General features: G+C 36.9%; 1 pseudogene; it reads left to right on the top strand.

Annotated features, from left to right (window-relative positions):
• Positions 1–15,626: 15,626 nt before the first annotated feature.
• LOC132376465 (U2 spliceosomal RNA) lies at positions 15,627–15,778 on the top strand (annotated as a pseudogene).
• The last annotated feature ends 3,621 nt before the right edge of the window (positions 15,779–19,399 follow it).

The following is a 19,399-nucleotide window of genomic DNA, read 5'->3' as shown; positions in this document are numbered from 1 at the left end:
CAAAATTCCACCCAGTAGGAGATGCCCACAGAGGCCTAGAAAATGCAGGCTGTTGGGAAAAGACTGTGTGTATTAATAGAAATAGTATTTGAACATGTATTATACAGCAAGAACTGTGCTGAGCGCTTTTCAGAGATTACCTCATTTTATCCTAGGTGTCTTCTCCACTTTGCTCTAAGGTTCATTAGAGCAAGGGCTCTGTCTATCTTGCTCACATAGTCATATTGTATCTCTAATACCTATCATAGTGCCAGGGCCTTGATATGAGTAATAATGGAAATAACATAAGGATTGAAATAGAACTGAAAATGAACTTGGGTTAAAAATATAAAATGACATCTCTTTCCCAATATTTACTTGAACCTTTTAAGCTTGGATTATTTTGAATGGTTTTATGTTTGTCAAAAGGCTTCCTTAATTGAATTAGAATATTACTGTTAAACAAATATGCCTCAAGAAATTGCTTTCAGTTTCAGTGGTTTTCTTCCTTATCTGGTATAATGGGTTTATATATGAAAAGTAATTCCACTTCTAGTAATGTCAGATGAGGTAATTTGTACCAATTCTCCCACCAAGACAACAAGAAAAGCTGGACAAAGTATTTTTAAAAGCTTATATTTTAGAACTAATAAAACAATGAAGATTGGTATAATACAGTGAGGATAGAGGCTCAGCGTATGAGCTTCTCTTTCCTTGAGGTTATTTGTTATTTCAGAAGGGGTAACTGAAGCTTAGGCTGAGCTCCACTTTTGACAGTCTTCAGGCACTAGGAAAATGGAGATTTGGAGCACAGGCTCTCATGAAAGAAAATAGACTTGATGAACACCCCTCACTGAAAGGCAGTACCTGTGAATCCAAAATTCACCAAAGGGTGAATCCAAAATAGTCTTCCACAGGGACTGCAGCTCAGCCTCACATAATATTAAATCTAAAAATTACATTAAGATAATTCTGAAAAGCTATTTCCCCAAGATACCTGGCAAAAGTAATAATAAGTAATAAATCCTTTCTGGAAGAAAGTAATATCCTAGGGCATAGATTATTTCTACCAAGTGTTTGCAAAGATAGTTGGAAGACACAGTTAAAAATATCCAGGTAAAAAGAACACAGCACAAACCAGCAGAAGCAGAAACAACAGGCATCAGTAAAAGTCTACAAAACCTCTGATATTAGAGATATCAGATATTGACTTTAAGATAATTGTGATTACTATGTTCAAGGAGATAAAAGACAAGATGGAGAATTCTGAAAGAGAACAAATAACTATAAAAATGGAAATCAGAGAACTGAAAAAACACAGTAACTGAAACTAAGGACTCATTTGATAGGTTTTAGAGCAGATTAGGCACAGCCAAAGGCTGAAGTCTGGAGAAAAGACTGGAAAACATAAATGATGGTGTATAAGACTATGATGATTGAGAGAATGTCTATCAGGTGTACAAATGGAATTCTCAAAAGACAGATAATAATATAAGAGATAATGAATGATAACTTTCCAAACTTGAAGAATGTCATCAAGCCATAAATTCAAGAAGCTTGAAGAACCTCAGGCAGAATGAATGCAAATAAACCACTCTCTTTAATGGCTGAGTAATAGGACCTACTGTATAGCACAGGGAACTCTGCTCAATATTATGTAACTACCTAAATGGGAAAAGAATTTGAAAAAGAATAGTTACATGTATATGTAACTGAATCACTTTGCTGTACACCTGAAACTAACACAACATTGTTAATCAACTATACTTCAATATAAAATAAAAAGTTATTTCCTGAAAAAAAAGTAAATAAACCACTCTCAGGCACATCAGTAAAACCAGAGATAAAAATGGAAAAATAGTTTTAAATATAGCAAGAGAAGACTAGAAAGTTTACCTTAAAAGATGCATCAGCTGAGACTAACAGGTGACTTTTATGTATAAAAAATTTCATGATAACCATGATATCAAACCAGACATGAACATTACAAGAAAGAAAAATTACAAGTTAGTCAATTTCTTTATAAATATAGATGTGAAAATTCTAAACAAAAATTAATAAACAATCCCACAATATATAAAAGGATAATACATCCATATCCCATTTGGATTGACTCCAGGAATATAAATTTGGTTTAACATTTGAAAATCATTGATATAATTTATAACCAAATAAAGGAGAAAAAGTATATGACCATCTCAATAAATATAGAAAAATTATTTTATGTAATACAATATTCTTTGATGTATGTGTGGGAGTTTATAATATTAAGAATCTTCTTTAATCTAACAAATGACCATTACACAAAACCTACAGCAACCAACTCATCTAACTGTGAAATGTTGAAAGTTTTCCTTGCAAAAGTGGGAATAAAACACATACATTTCTATTTAATATTGTACTGGAGCGTATCATAAATAATAAGGAAATAAATAACAAAATGTTAAAAGATTTGAAAGGAAGAAATATAGCTGTCATTAATCATCACTGACATGATTGTGCACATAGAAAATATACAATAATCTGCAGATAAACTATTAGAATGAACAAGTGAGTTTAATAGGTAAAAACGTATAAAATCACTTTGGCAAACCAATATTATTACTAATTCTACTCTGAAGCACATACCCAATATAAATGCAAGCACATGTACCATATGTGCCACAAGAGATTTCTATAAAAGTGGTCCTAGCAGTATTGTTAGTAACAGCCAAACACAAAACAAACCCAATACTCACGAACAGTAGAATGGAAAAACTGTGGTATATTTATACAATGGATTACTGTTCAGTAAGGAAACTGAACAAATTACAACTATGTGCAACAACATGAATAAATTTCATAGCCTAACACTGAGTAAAAGAAGCCAGACAGAAAAGACTACATAGCATATGGGCATCATTCTATTTGTATAAATTTTAAAACTGGGCAAGTGTAAATTATAACACTTGAGAATGCATGCTTAGATGGACAACTATCAAATAAATCAAGGAAGCAATTGCCATTTAGAAGGAGTCTATCTTTTAGAAAGAGAAAAGGATTACTATGGACAATGAGGGGTGGGGTATGAGATGCTGGCAATGTTCTGTTTTTTGATCTGGGTGATCATTGCATGAGCATTTATTTGCTTTGTGTTAAATCACATATATATATTTTCTACATGTACTATGTATTTTATAATTATAATATTTTTATTAATTTTTATTGGAGTATAGTTGCTTTACAATGTTGTGTTAGTTTCTACTGTATAGCAAAATGAATCAGCTATACATATACATATATCCCTCTTTTTTGGATTTCCTTCCCATTTAGGTCTCCATGGTGCATTAAGTAGAGTTCCCTGTGCTATACAGTATATTCTCATTAGTTGTCAATTTTATACATAGTATCAATAGAGTATATATGTCGAGTCCATCTCCCAAGTCCTCCCACCCCCTCCTTCCCCCTTGGTATCCATACATTTGTTCTCTACGTCTGTGTCTCTATTTCTGCTTTGCAAATAACATCATCATCTATACCATTTTTCTAGATTCCACATATACGCATTAATATACGATGTTTGTTTTCCTTTCTGACTTAATTCACTCTGTATGACACTCTCTAGATCCATCCATGTCTCTACAAATGACCCAATTTCATTCCTTTTTAGGGCTGAGTAATATTCCTTTGTATATATGTACCACATCTTCTTTATCCATTCCTCTGTCGATGGACATTTAGGTTGCTTCCGTGTCCTGGCTATTGTAAATAGTGCTGCAATGAACATTGGAGTGCATGTGTCTTTTTGAATTATGTTTTTCTCAGGGTATATGCCCACTAGTGGGATTGCTGGGTCATATGGCAGTTCTATTTTTAGTTTCTTAAGGAAACTCCATAATGTTTTCCATAGTGGTTGTATAATAATTATAATATTTAAAACAAAATAAATGAGAATTTTTCAAACTGGACCAGGAGCATCAAGAAAGCTAGCAATGGTAATGATTTAAGGACAGGACCAGGATTAGGATGAGATGAGCAAGGCACTCACCTTGGGTGCAAACTTTAAGAGAGGGCAAAAAACTCACTAACTGTAAGTAAATAATCTTTTAATGTATTAAAGAATTAATATCAATGCAAAAAATTCAGGATGAATGAAATATCAAAAGGATTGATAACAAAGAACAAATATGAAGACAGGATCAATACAGACCAGGCACTGTTTTGTGCTTTGACCTATATTAACTGATCTAATCCACATAGAACTCTATGAGGGGGCTTCCCTGGTGGCGCAGTGGTTAAGAATCCGCCTGCTCATGTAGGGAACACGGGTTCGAGCCCTATTCCGGGAAGATCCCACATGCCATGGAGCAACTAAGCCCGTGTGCCACAACTACTGAGCCTACGCTCTAGAGCCTGCAAGCCACAACTACTGAGCCCGTGTGCCACGACTACTGAAGCCTGCGTGCCTAGAGCCCATGCTCCGCAACAAGAGAAGCCACCGCAATGAGAAGCCCGCGCACCGCAACAAGAGTAGCCCCGCTCGCTGCCCGCGTGCAGCAACAAAGACCCAACGCTGTCAAAAATAAATAAATAAAATAATTTAAAAAAAAAACAAACTCTATGAGGTAGACTCTATAATTATCTCTTATTTTACTAAGAAGGAACCTGTGGCACAGAGGAAAGTATTTTCCCAAGGTCATCCAGCCAACCCATGGTAAAGCCTGAGTTCAAACCCAGTTCAAATTCAGAAGCCATGCTCTTAGAGACAGAACTACCCTCCACCTGCCCGTTTGCGAGAGTAAGTGAAGGTAGTCAGATCGTGACAGCTGGTGATCTCCCATGGGTGATATTAGCTCTGACTCCTTCTACTGAGCATATGCCCTCCACATAATTGTGATTATTGTATTCAGAGGACAGATATAATTAAAGGAAGAAGATTAGGGAAATCAGTATAATTGGGGACCTTACAAAATTGTCATGAAACCTCTCTTTTCTTAAGTGTGATTCCTATGGTGTGGGATATGCCAAGCAGCCAATAAAACCTCCTAGAGTTCTCACACTCAAATGATTCCGTCGCACTACTGTAATTCACGCTACTCTAGGACTCCTGTGAGGGTTAGATCGAGTAAACTTAGTATCTGATAAACATAGTTGAATAAAAAATACAGATTTATATCAATTAATTTGAAAATTATACCACAGTACGTTGCTACACTTTAAAAGCAGCTTAGAACTGTACAATCTTTCAGGCCTTTTAAAATAAGCATGAGGGCCAGCGTGGGGAGTACGTGGTGTCAGGTTTTATTTACCTTCTGAAATGCTAACTCATTAAACAAATGTCATCATTTAGACTGTTGTTTTCTGTTGAAGTAAGCTCAGTTTGAGCCAGAGAAAAACAAGTCACAGAATCAGTTTGGTGAAAGTGCACAAAGCAGCTTAAATTTCAAAGGTAGCTCAAAAATTAATGACTCTTAGTTCCCTCAAGGTGCAACAGTATGCCTTGAGAACAGAGAAAGAAACAGAAAAAAAAAAATTAGGGAACTAAATAATTCCAATGAATATTAATGAAAGATGGGCACGTTTCAGGCAGAGCTTTGTAGGTAGAAAGGAAATAGAATTTGTAAGAGAGTACATTTCAGTAAACAGTTATTTATAGATATGGGGAAATGAGTTCTGCTGAATTTCAATCCTTCTTAAGCTGTGACAGTGTCCATTTTTTTCAAACAAGTCAAACTTTTTGAGAAATAAAGCTTGCTATAGGCTACCAATATATCTCACTAGAACATAAAAAATTCCATTAAACAACCACTTTTAAAAATCTTTTCTAAATAGTCAGTTTGATGGTTTCACAGAACCATAACTCTGAGCCTACATCCAGAAACTTAAAAATTGCCATTAAGTCTTTAGCCATCCTGCTTTCTGTTTTAATCAAACTATGGCATAAAGTATCACTGCAAAAAAATGAGAGTTCTGTTGCAGAAATACTCTCTCTATGACAATGATGGGAGTAGAGTTGAGAAAGTGAACTGAAAAGCTGATTTGAAACTCTCTGCACTCCATCTAGAAAGGTGGTGACAGAGTTAAGGTAAGACTCAGGGTATCAATCACAGCAGGAAAAATTATAATTAAATGTTTTAAAGTACCATTGTGAAAAAGTCACAGTTTTCTATTCTAAACTTAAATTATCAACCTGTGAAGCAAATTTCTCTGAGGCTCATTTTGAAAAATTTTAGAATGAAAATTAGTAGACAAAATGTCAGGTCCAAAACTTTAGAAAAATCTTGGTGATACTCAGTTGGGCCCCAAAGCCTTTCAATTCATCTCCTCCTCATTATTTTTCTGTTAACAAAAGGAGTTATCTTTGACTGTTAGTGTTTCCACGCAACCATCTTTGACTGTTAAAGCAGAGATGGGTCTGTCAGAGCTGTCAATATCTTTCTGTGTTTGGAATTTCAGCCTTTCATCCATCTGAACATATAAATGTAGACCTTTTGTGCTTTGCAGTTCTGATTTTTCATGAGCATGAATGCAAAAGAAACTGAGCTAAGAATGGCAGCTACAACTCTTCTGACAAAAAAAGATAATGCAAAAAGGGCCAATTTTTAAAAGAGGGAAAATGTTTGGGGCATAAGAGGTTTTGTGACTCTAGCAATATGTTTCTCTTTTCCGAATTGTTACTCATTACTGTCAATCACCATCCTATCCTAGAACGCTAGATCCTGTCACTCGCTTTTCCAAATGCAAATGAAAAAACATCCAATCTTCAAGTTCATTTTAATTAGTTCTAGGTTTGGTTTTTGTTTTTCATCCCCGCATTGAGATCTAAGTACATACAAACAAAAGCAAGTAGTTACCTAGTTCTGGTTCAGAAAATGAAAGCTCAAATCTTCCAAGGAGATATGGTAATTTGTCCTGAATGTTGCGAGACTGTAATGAGCTGTGACCTCTCTTTCCAGGAAATGGGTGATGGTCACTGGGGCGTACAAATATGAACCACCATGAAGATCCAAGAGTCCTATGGAGAGACATTAAAATTTCCCACCGTTCTACTTCCACAGATTCTCCTTCCTTCAGCAAAGAGTAGTTGAGTCCTATTCAGGTATTGTGCTAGGCCTGGGGATAAAACGGTGAACAAGTCACAGTTCCAGCTTCAAAGAGATGAGGGCCTGTGAAGAAGCACTAGACTAACACTGGTGAAACCTGTGAGGTTCCCTGTGCCATTACCCCACATTCACTCCTAGAGGGCAGGAGTCCATTAACATATAACAAAAAAAAGAGTCCGTTTTCGAGAAGCAATTAGAAATTCAAAGTCTTGCAGCTGTTTCATTTTGAAGGCTCAGAAAGACTTAGAGTTTTACCCACACATTGACTACATGGGAGAGGTTAGTGTGTGAGAACATGGGGGTCCCCTTACCCCACAGAAACTAATGAACTGGATCAAACTAGATCACTGTCCAGCCCAAAGCCCTCGATGGTTTCTCACTGCAACCAGAATAAAGTCCAAATTCTTTCCCTGACTATAAGGCTCTGCATGACATGGCCTGAATACCTCTCTGTACTCCTCTTTTTTATCCCTATGACTAATGCTGTTGTCACGAGACTTTCCTTTCTGCCTTCAAATATGCCTGCCTTGTTCTCATGCCAAGATACTAGTGTGTTCTTTTGGCTTGGAATTCTCTTCCTCCAAATCATTGTATGGTTGCCCTCTCCTCACCATTCAGGCCTCAATTCACAATACCCCAAACTAAAATAACACCCTCTCATTTTCTTGTTTGACTGCTCTTAGCATTCAGCTGTACCTGAAATTATGCACGTTTGTGTGCTTACTGAGTGTCTCATAATCCTGTAGGCATTCCATCTTCTTCACTTCTCTATTCCTAGAGCTTCAAGCAAGTATTGCCTGTTCTCATAGTGGGTCTTCCAAAAAATATTTGCTGATTGATGCGCTGACTCGTTTATGAGAGAAGAATGAGCAGGAGGGTTTCTATGGGTACAAGTGTTGGGCAGAAACAAGAAATGTATATTAATGTCACTATAACTTCACTGTAAACAGCCTAAAGAAACTCATGCAACTCACTATGATACGTGCTACAAAGGGAATAAATTCAAATTTTGAGAAGTGAGAAATACCCAGGAAATAATGACATCTTAGCTGATATTTCAAAGATAAGTAAGATACAGCCAGATTCTGGAAGAATAAGAGATGAAGGGGAAAAGCCAATCCCAGCCCCTCCCCCCAATTAAACTGAATATATAAAGCTCAAAGAGGTTTGACATTTAAAAAGAAAAAAATGAGACAGTGAAACACAGAGTAATGGCATCATATCTGCATGACAAATAAATGGAAAGGTTGAGACTGAAAGCCGGGAATTGAGTTAGAGAGCTGTTGAAGAAATCCAGGGGAGAGATAACAGCATTCTTCAACTGGGGTAGATCCACAGGGGATGGGTGGAATTGGATAAACCAGGAGATTTAAAGGTGTTATAGAATCAATAGGACTTGGTTGAATAGGCATGAGAATGAACAAAGGGAATATTTTTTACCCAATTTTCCTTACTAAGCATTTGGATGCATCGTGGCTTCAGTAACTGACAGAGGACCTTGGAGGAGAGGCAGGTTTCAATGGACAAGATAATGTTCTTGTTGAGCTTAATTTGTCAGAGGAACAGCCAAGTGGAGCCAAGGGGGCTATTGGACGTACATGTCTGGGAAGATGCATTTGTGAGTTGGCGCAGAAATGATAATAAAAGTCATGGGAGTTAATGAGGTCATATAGCAATAGTAAACAAAGGGATAAAAGAAGGCAAACTCAGGTGGAACCCTATAAAATACCAATATGTAATATATATTTTTTTTAAAAGGAGAAAGGGCCAGTTATGATGTCTAGTTAGAGCAGCCAGAAAGATAGGCGGAAAACAAACTGTGTGAATTACAAGAGCCAATGAAGGAAAACATTTCACTAAGAGTAACTATTCAACAGTGTCAAGTGGTAGGGAAAATCTCAAATTAGATTAGGTTTCCAAAGTGCCCATGGTATTTAGTAAAGTTGCTGGTTACAATCACAAGAACGTTTTAATGGAGTGGTAAAAATGAAAGTGGGTTCCAGGAAGTGATTCCAGAAACCTGACTAGGAAATGGGAGGCAGAATACGGCCATAATGAGTGGAGAAAATACTTTAAAGAAATTTAGCCATTGTTGTGAGGCAAGTGAAAGATTGGAGTAGAAAGAGAGATGGTGAAATATTTCGTTTATGTTGGAAAGTAACTTAGAATATTTAAATGCTGATAGAAGAGAACCAGCGAGGATAGTGGTTTTGAAGATATAGGCAAAAGATAATTAATGGGGCAAGATTACTGAGGAGGTGGAAGGAATGGCTATGTAAGACTGAGACAGATAAATTATAAGAAGGGACACTTGTTTCTCATGAGAGGATTATAAAAGGAAAGAATATGTGTAGACCAAGTAAATTATACATGTGTGGAATAGGAGAGAAATATAACCAGAAGAACACAGGGAGAATGATGGTATTGATGATATGAATTTTTCAAGGCACCAGCCTATGTAAGTCTGTGGCTTCCTTCAGTAGGGCTCATCTGCCTGAATATAGAAATAAAAAATGGTAGTTATATTGGACAAGATTTGGGGGTTTTTGAGTATTCAAATGAAAAAGCAAGATAGCAAGCTAATTAAAACTGGTTGGAAACTGTGATCATATGGTGACTGAAAGTAAAGTAAGGAATAAAGTAAATGTTAATGTAAAGTTGAAGGCAGTTAACAGGCTGGCAAAATTCCAAAGAGCTGAATATTCTGACTTATCTTACTTCTCATTCTCTTTTTAATTCCTTCCAATAAGGTTTCATCCTCATCACTCCATAAAAATTTTCCCTGTGAAAACACTCATGATTTACATCTTGCCAAGTATCAATGAATAATTCTCAGTCATTTTCCTTGATCCCTCTGCAGCGTTTGACACATGTTGATCATTCTCTCTTTCTCGAAATTCTTTTTTTACTTGCATTCCAGAACTCCACACATCTTTAGATTTGCTCCTACCTTATCAGCATCAATTTCCCACTCTATCACCTCTATCTGAATGAGAATTTTGGAAGCATCCAGAGCTGAATGATTAAACTTCTCTTTTCTTATTCCTTACGTGATGTCAACAAATCTTAAGGGTTTAGATACCATCTATTTTCTGATAGCTCCCAAATTTACATCTTTAGCACCAATTTATTTTATTCTCACTCTCCCAACACTTGAACCTATTTAGATGTTTAAAAAGCATCTCAAACTTAAGCTGTGTAAAACAAATTCTCAATCCTTACCACCAACCCCATTCCTCCTTCAGTTTTTCCAATTTAATAAATAGCACACCAATTACCAAGTTGCTCACACTAAAAACTTAGCACGTCATCTTTGAATCTTCTCTTTCTCCCACATCTCATATCCAAACCATCATCATATAATATTGGTCTTTCCAGCAATATGTATTAAGAAACATGTGGTGCCCATCCAAGGTGTCAGGCACTATTCAGTGAGTTCATTTTTATATGGTTAAACTGTTCCCAACATAAAGGGGCTTTGGTACTTAGATGTCCATAACCCAGAGTTAACCATGTGAACTTGCCTTATATTGGGGAATGGTACCCCCTAAAATATAAAACGTGACATTTTTCAATTCTGGTTTAGTTCTTCCCTGAGATTGGACCTTGGTAACCCTAAGAGAAAACAAATACCGATGTCCAGAGTCATTTAAGGTTTCGTTGATGGGCCATTCATATGGGTTCCAAAGTGATAGCTGCAGTTTCTGAAGTTCCACTGGCATTTCTTTCCTCTAAAATGAAATAGCCTAAAGCTCATCAGTTGGATCCTTATAGTGGAGACATTAACCAAGGTAGCCCAGAAGTACTGAACAAGAGCAATTGTCCACAAATTCAACAGTTGGATTCATTTTTTAAATTAGAATATGACTGTGCCCATAGGAGAAAAACATTTGAATCAAAAGCATTGGTATGTGGAAAGAGGGAAATAAAAAGAAGGATTATACAGTCCTAGTCCCAAATCTTGGGAAAGCTATCCACAACAGATATCATCTGCTTCATTATCCTGGCTTTTGTCTGGTTAATTTTAGTTTCAGGTCTCTAGATGATTGTGAAGTCCAAGTAGGAGGTGGCACCTTCTTTAAATGAAAAACGTGAATCTATGAGTCAAGGTCCCTTGATTTAGTGGTGCAAGAGTTAGTTAACAATACCTGGTAAAGTCCCTTCCAACAAGGTTGGAGGGCATCTTTATGAAGATGTCATTTCCAACAGACATAGCCTCCAGGTTGGAGACCATGATGCTGTATGTCTTTATCTCCCAGGAGCACAGTGTGGAAAGATTGCTCTATAAGCTGTGAGTTAACTTTAAGGCCTTGATAAGTTCCATATAGTAGGGTAAGAGGTTTCCTTTTAATAAGTTCATACACACCTTCATCTAATCTCATGGGTCTGCCAGTAAAGATTTCAAATGGTGTTAACCTAATTTTCCCAAAGGGAATATATCTCAGGTTAAGTAAAACTAAAGGCAGTGCTCTAGGCCGAGACAGCTTAAATGACTCAACAAATTTAGCTAACTGAACTTTTATAATTCCATTAGGGTGTTCCCCCAGTCCTGACGACTGGAGATGGTAGGCACATGGAAATGTTGTAAAGAAGGCCAAATTTTACAAACTGATTGAATCACTTGTCCAGTAAAATGGGAACCTCTTTCACTGTGGAGTGCAGAGGGTATTCCTCAAGTGGGAATAACTTTTCCCAGTAAGACTTTAATTACTGCTGTGGCCATGGCTTTGTGACAAGGAAAATCTTCCATCCAATGAGAAAACATACAAATCATTACCAATACATATTTATAACCCTGAGATGGTGGCAACTGGATAAAACCCATTTGTCACATCTCAAAAGGTCTGGAGGGTAAGGAAAAATAACCCATGGAAGTTGGATGGGTTTTCCTGGGTTACGTTTCGGACAAACTTGACAACTTTGGTATATGTGGCAAGCCCTTTTAAGAGATGGTTTCCAATGGTTTCTCTCTCTGTACTGGGAACCAAGGTGAGGTGTTTTATTTTTTGTGAAAATATAAAACTATGTTCTTTTGACTGGAAAAAAAATTGTTTTCCCCATTGAATGATCGTATTAGTGGTCTAGGGAATCAGATTATGAAAATAGATGACCAATGAGAACCTGCTGTATAGCACACAGGGAACCCTACTTCACTTCGCTGTACAACAGAAACTAACACAACATTTTAAAACAACTATAACCCAATTAAAAAAAAAGAAATAAATGAGAAAAAGTGTGCATAAATGATTTACCAATTTGACTCCTATGAATTAAATTTCCAGTTTATTTCTTATTACTCACATCCTTTATAGGTCCTTTATAGAAGAGGTCTACCATTTGGTCCTAACCAAAGGTTTCTCTTGGAGTCATGTGTAAAATTCTGTTTGATCCAATTTTTTCAATCTTTCCAAATGGAGAGTTGTTTTGCTTCTAATATTTTAGTAATTAATTCGTATTCTGAATTTACAGGTAAACAAGTTATGGTTTTGGACTTTTGGAGGGCTGCTATTTTGGCAGCAGTGTCAGCCAAATGGTTTCCTTTACTTTCCTCCATGTCTGTTGAGTTTTAATTTTTAAAACTGTCCATGAGTTTTAATTACTGCCAAGGATTTAGGCGGTTGCATGGCATCTAAGAGTTTTACCACATAAGAACTGTTGTGAGTTTCTGTCCTCAAGAGGTAAAAACCTCTTCGTTTCCAAAGTATGCCAAAATCATGGGCAACACCAAAATTGTACCTACTGTCAGTATATATATTAATAGTTTTATCTTTTGCTAAAAATCAAACTTATTACTCACATCCTTTGATTGGGTTTTTTTTTTTTTTTTTATATTGAGCTGCGTAAGCTGTTTATATATTTTGGAGATTAGTCCTTTGTCCGTTGTTTCATTTGCAAATATTTTCTCCCATTCTGAGGGTTGTCTTTTCATCTTGTTTATGGTTTCCTTTGTTGTGCAAAACTTTTAAGTTTCATTAGGTCCCATTTGTTTATTTTTGTTTTTATTTCCATTACTCTAGGAAGTGGGTCAAAAAAGATCTTGCTGTGATTTATGTCAAAGAGTGTTCTTCCTATGTTTTCCTCTAAGAGTTTTACAGTGTCTGGCCTTACATTTAGGTTTTTAATCCATTTTGAGTTTATTTTTGTGTATGGTGTTAGAAAGTGTTCTAAGTTCATTCTTTTACATGTAGCTGTCCAGTGTTCCCAGCACCACTTATTGAAGAGGCTGTCTTTTCTCCATTGTATATTCTTGCCTCCTTTGTCAAATATAAGGTGACCAGATATGGGTGGGTTTATCTCTGGGCTTTCTATCTTGTTCCATTGATCTATATTTCTGTTTTTGTCCCAGTACCATAGTCTTGACTACTATCTTTTAAATAGGAACCATCAGTAAACTAGATCAGTTCAGTGTTTTCAAGAGGCTTCTCCTGCATATCATCAGGAGCTGGTCAGTCAGCATCAGCCATGAGGGGCTTCATCCGCTGGAGAGTGTAGAAGGGTAGTGGGATTCAGGGTATTGCAGTGGGGCATAGTCACATTAAAAGGAAACAGTAGAAGAATTCACAGGAGGTTAGTCTGCTAGTGGAAAGATGCTGAGTATGGTGAGAATTAAGCAAGACTTCCATGCAATAAGGTACATAAATAGTCAGTGGAGACCCCATTACAATTTCTTCTACATGTTGTAATAAATTGGCAGTGGCCACAATGGCTCTCATGCAAGACAGAAGACCTTTAGCTACTGGGTTTATTTGTTGACTGTAATATCCTATAGGTTTATGGTGGTCCCCATGGCATTGAGTAAGTACACTGAGGGTATTTCCTTTTCTTTCATGGACAAAAAAGAAAAAAGGGCAGTTATTAGGGTGACCTAAGGCAGATGGGTAATGAAGGCTGCCTTTAATAAGGTAAAAGCTCCTTGGATTTCTTTTGTCCAAATAAGAGGTTTGGTCTGATCAGCCATAAGGAGGGAGTATAAGGACTGAGCCATGGCAGAAAAATTGGAGATGCAGTTTCTACAGTGTCCTGCCAGTCCTAAAAAACCTCTGAGTTATCTTTTGGTTTTGGGGCAAGGAAAAGTTCAAATACTTTGAATCATATCTGGATCTAAAAGGAGATCTTGCTCAGTAATTGAATGGCCTAAATATCTGACTTTATGTTTACAAAAGTGGAGTTTTTTTCTTTGACAACTTCTGTCCTTTTTTGCTAGTTCTCAGAGGTAATGGAGGCTATCCTCCAAGGATGCTTCCTCTGAAGGAGAGCAGAGAAGAAGATCATCCACATATTATAAAAGAGAAGATTTTTGAGGGATGGTGACATCAGCAGTATCAGCCTTTAAAACTTGCAAAAAATAAGTTGGGCTTTCAGTGTAGCCTTGAGATATAACAGTCCAAGTGAATTGTTGGATTTCCCAGGTAAAGGGAAACAAGTATTGACTCTCGGGGTCAACAGGGATGCTAAAGAAGGCACTATGGAGGTCTATCACTGTAAAGGTTGTGCTCTTTGGAGGTATGGCTGAAAGTAGGGTATGAGGATTTGACACAACTGAGCATCAGGGTATAACTGTGTTAATGGCTCTTAAGTCCTGAACAAACTTAAGAGAGGATGAGAGTGGTAAAACAGCTTGTACATGGAACAATCAAACCTTGTTTAATATATTCTTTAATTATGGGTTTGAATAGCTTCTGCATTCATGGGATACTGGTGAATATTTAGCAGAGGCTTTCTTTCATCTACCTGAATCTTTATGGGTGTTACAGAGTAAATGCAACCAATGTCAATAGCATTCTTAGACCAGATCATCAAGGATGGTATCTAAGAGAGGGTTAGAATCAGCCATAGAGACTAAGAAAACTGGAATTTTAATAGATGAGTCTCCTGGAGAATTGTGAGAATCGGGGTCTCCTTCAATATGTAAAAATATTTCCCCCTTTTGAAAGAAGGAAATGTAGGCTTTATGAGCCTCTAAGAAATCTCTCTCCAATAGGTGGATGGGGACAGAAGGGACTAAGAGGAATGGATGAGTCCCTTCAATAGTCTCTAATTGAAAAGGGACTCGAAGAGACTTGAAAACAGTCATTGGTTTGTTAGATACTGCCATTATTTTCACAGTTTCGGTATTCCAAGGAAGGGGAACAGACAGGTTGATGGGGTTAAGAACTGACAAGGTGGCCCCTGTATTTACTAAGGTCTTAGTAACCTCATTCCCAATGGTTAAGTCAATTTTTCCCAAAGAATTTGTTAGGAGCATGGGGAAACTCCCCCTTGTCCTGGGAGAAGCCCTATTGTTGAGAACAGCCAGGTAGGAACTTGTGAGAATGTCTGTCATTTTTAGGCTATTGATTTTCCAGTAATTGTTTAAGTTTAAAACAGTCTTTTTTCCATTGGCTGAGACTTTTACAGTAATTGCAAACCTCCTTTATTTGTCATTTATTTTGGGGACAATGAGGGTTTGATTTAGCAGAAAGTTGTAGTTGTAAATGCATTATTTGGGTTGCCTGAACTTGAGCATTTCAAGCTTTTTCAGCTTTCTTTTTTGTATCTTTCTGAATAGCTCAGGAGAGCAGTTCAATCGCTTCTTGGCCTTTTGGCTAAGATCAAGTGTAGGAGAGCAGTTCAACATAGTTTACTAAATCATGAGGTTGCATGGTGGCCCAATTAAGGCATAATTTTCTAATTTGTTGTCCAAGGTCTTCCTATAAACCTTCAAGGGCAGAATTTAAAAGTGTTGAGGTTTTATCATTAATTTTATCTATGCCAGAATAGTGTTTAAAGCCTTTCTCAATTGTATTATAATAAAGACGGATTCATCAGGTTTGTGAATAACTTTTGGATTTTTTTTCAGTCAATAATTTGAGAGAAGCCCTCGGAAATTTTATCATGAAGCTGTTTTGTTAATTTAGAAGCTCACGCATAGCAGTTTGTCCCTTACAGGTAAAAATATTTGGTTCATCCCCACCACCTAACAAAATCCATTTTTTAGCAAGACCTTCCCTACTAATATTGATAAAGATCAGAAAATCCTGGCTCATAAGCCCAAACCAGAAGAAGGAATTCCTGTGCAAAAACCCACTGGATCTTCCTTGGGGCTTAGGAAGTCCTTAGCAATTGCATTGGAGTTCAGCTTTAGTCCAGGCAATGTAAGAAATAAGTTGGTGACTCTGGTTAGGGCTGTAGACTGGCTTGGTTAGGGCAGGAGGGTCTAGACTGGCTTCAGAATCATCTGGATAGGAGTTATAAAAGGGAAGTCTGGCAAGAGTAGGTCAGAGGGGGAAGGGGCTTAGAGGAGCAAGGCAGGTGCAGCACTGGCAGGAGTAGAAAGTAGCAGCAGAGGAGCATTAGGAGAACATTTAGAAGTTTCTTTTAGTTTAGTCAGTCACTGAGACAATTCAGAATTAGCTTCAGATAATTTGGAATTAATATCCTGGAGGGAAGCAATTTTGGAATTGCAACTTGTTTTGAGCGCTCAAAATGCCAACTGAAATAAGCTTCCCATTCAGGCTGCTTCGTCTTACACTTTTTTATAATTGTCTGTGCAGATAAACTAATTAAGGAATTTCAAGGAGGCCTAACTTGGCCAATTTAATTGTAAATCATTCTGGATACTACAGTCCAGTGAGACAAATACTCGTAGAACAAGGGCCCATAGTTCTTATACGTAAAACCAGTAGGAGTTCCAGAAGGAGGCTGCTCCACAGCCCTACCCTTAGAGAGTGAACTTTCCTTTTTCCAAGAGTAATTAATCACCAGGCCAAAATGGGAAACAAAGTTCCAAAAACAGAAGCCAGCACGGAGGACACCCAAATAAAGTAGAACCTCTACCAAGACAGAGGGTTCATTCCACAATCTGGGACCACCAAGGAAATGATAGGGAACAATGGATTATTGTAGATACCTTACTTGAATCCGTGGAGTTGCCAGAGGTTGGAGGCAGGGTTGGGGGGGAGGCAGAGACTACACAGGTTGCTTTGTATCCCACTTCTGACACCATGTATTGTCAACTAAAAATACAGAAAACTGCTAATAAGAAAAAAGAATTTATTTGGGGTCTTAAGAATTGCAATTAAGGAGGGACCATTCAAAAAGCCACTCAAATATGCTCTGAAGGGTGTAGAAAATGACAGAGGTTTATAAAGACTGTTAACAGACAAAAACATTCCGGAGAAATTACATAGGAGGGTACATTTACAAAACAACAATTGGTGCTGGCAGGCACACTGTCACTTGTCAGTAGCAGACTGGTTGCTAAGCTGCAGTTTCTAGGCAGTAAAGAAAATGAGTTCCAGATGGCCTGAGGATGACCAGGTCAAAAGTTTATATTGCATCCACTGGTGGATGTGTGTAGGCTCCATCTCTCTAATGGCCTTCTAGCTTCATTTTTGATCCCTTTGACATAAGTGACTCCACTTTGTTGTTCACAGTTCACAATAGGCAGAAAAATTGTTTTCAAAGTATTAAAGACACCACAAATAGCTAGCTAACATAATAGATAAATTGGGGAATTATTTTAGAAGAGAAAAGGGACACTTGAAACTATAAGAATCATACAAAAATTATTTGAATCTGTCCATTAATGTTAACAAGCAATTTGAGTGAGTAAAATTTCCTCTTCTTACCTATTAACTTTTTACAAAGTTACCAGCTCAGAACATCTGCTTGCATAATGGGTCTTTCCAGTGTTCTTGAACTAAAATGTCAATTGGCAGGAAATATTTAACATTTTTAAATGCCTTGAAACTAGGGATTTGTTAATTATGTCTCCATTTTTCTGTGTTGTTACTATTTTCTTCTTTGAATAGTTCATTTTCCTGAAGGCTATCTCATTAATGGTCAGGCATTGAATGCACGCTTAGTATTAGAGTGATATAAAATCTATAATTCTGACAGTAACTCCCTAACATCTTTATGCCAGTGCTATTGAAAGTCAGCTTCCTGAACTCTGACTGTGGTTAGAATGAATGTGCTCTGACTTTTTTTCATATGCTTATGTCTCTCGAATCAAAAGTTGAAGTCCCAGAACACAGGTGCCATTTGTCCAAGCTTTGGTTAGTTGTCTGCCATGCTTGAAAAGAACAGGGCACAGACTGCTCACAATAAAGATCCCAAAATTATATGGGGATGCAGCTCCTGAAAAAAGGGAGAAGGCCATTGCATGATCAAAAACAATGAATGCTCACCATTCTCATGGAACTCACAGTTCTTGTTAATGAGTCAATTGCCATAATATAGCACTCTTCACAATTTGCAGCTTAACAAGTATTGCTTTCTCTGGACATCGGAATCTTGATTTTCTCACTAAGGTGGGTTTCAAGCAGCTCAACTCTCAGATATAAAAAGGTTTGGCATATTTCCTTAACTTGCAGTTTTTATGAAAATGACAAATAAATGTCTTGATAATGAGTGAAACAAAACTCTGGCTTTATACATTCTACATTTTTTAGCAAAGGAAATTACGGAGCTGCGTATGTGTGTGTATACACACATGCACACATATAATTCTGTATATAAATATTTTACAAAATTATGCATCTATAAATCAGCATAAATATTCTTTAATGGAATTCTGATATAAACTTTTATTCTCCTTTACTAATAACTAGATGATAGCTGTTAACCAAAGTGCATCAGGGTTCTCTACTCTGGTTCAATTTGGACTCCTAGTCCTTTTTCTTTGCCTTTGTTTGCTGGTCATTTTCAGTGTATTATCAACATTGAGTCCCCTTTTGTTTTACAATTGGATATCATTCTCTTCTGAGGCCAGTTGCTAAGATCATAGTCTTTCACCACAATTTATTTAAATACTGGATCATTATGAATTGAAGTGCATGAAAAGATTTTCTTCTTTCCAGTCCATTATGAATTGCTAGGTACTTGCTTTATTTCTTAACAAAAATGGATATGCGATGCTACAGCTCTTTTTTTCTAGCCTGAGCAACCTATGATCAATAATTTAGCATGCCTGGTAGTATGGGTAAATCATTTAACAATCTTTGTTTTAGTAGAACATTCGTTTCCATTTTTGAATTCCAGGTTTAAAAGTAAATGTACCACTTGCCAATACCATAGCACTTCCAACAAGTGCCATTGAATACTTTCCTGATCAAAGTACTCAATGGTAGTATAGGTAACTTAATTCATTCCCAGTATTGAATGTCCTATAGATTGTCTATTATCATCAAATACTACTTAAATTATTTAAAATATAAAGGTATGTTAGGGACCTCTCAGATTCTCTCCAATTTTCCTCATGCAACTTTCCCTTTGATAGACCATAAGACTATCAGTTAAACTCAAGACATTCAGTTTATAGCCACACGATAAAACTTATCTGATTGAACCATCTT

This window comes from Balaenoptera ricei, chromosome 12 (genome assembly GCF_028023285.1).
Source record: "Balaenoptera ricei isolate mBalRic1 chromosome 12, mBalRic1.hap2, whole genome shotgun sequence".
NCBI lineage: Eukaryota > Metazoa > Chordata > Mammalia > Artiodactyla > Balaenopteridae > Balaenoptera > Balaenoptera ricei.
This window is presented reverse-complemented; position numbering and strand designations above follow the sequence as displayed.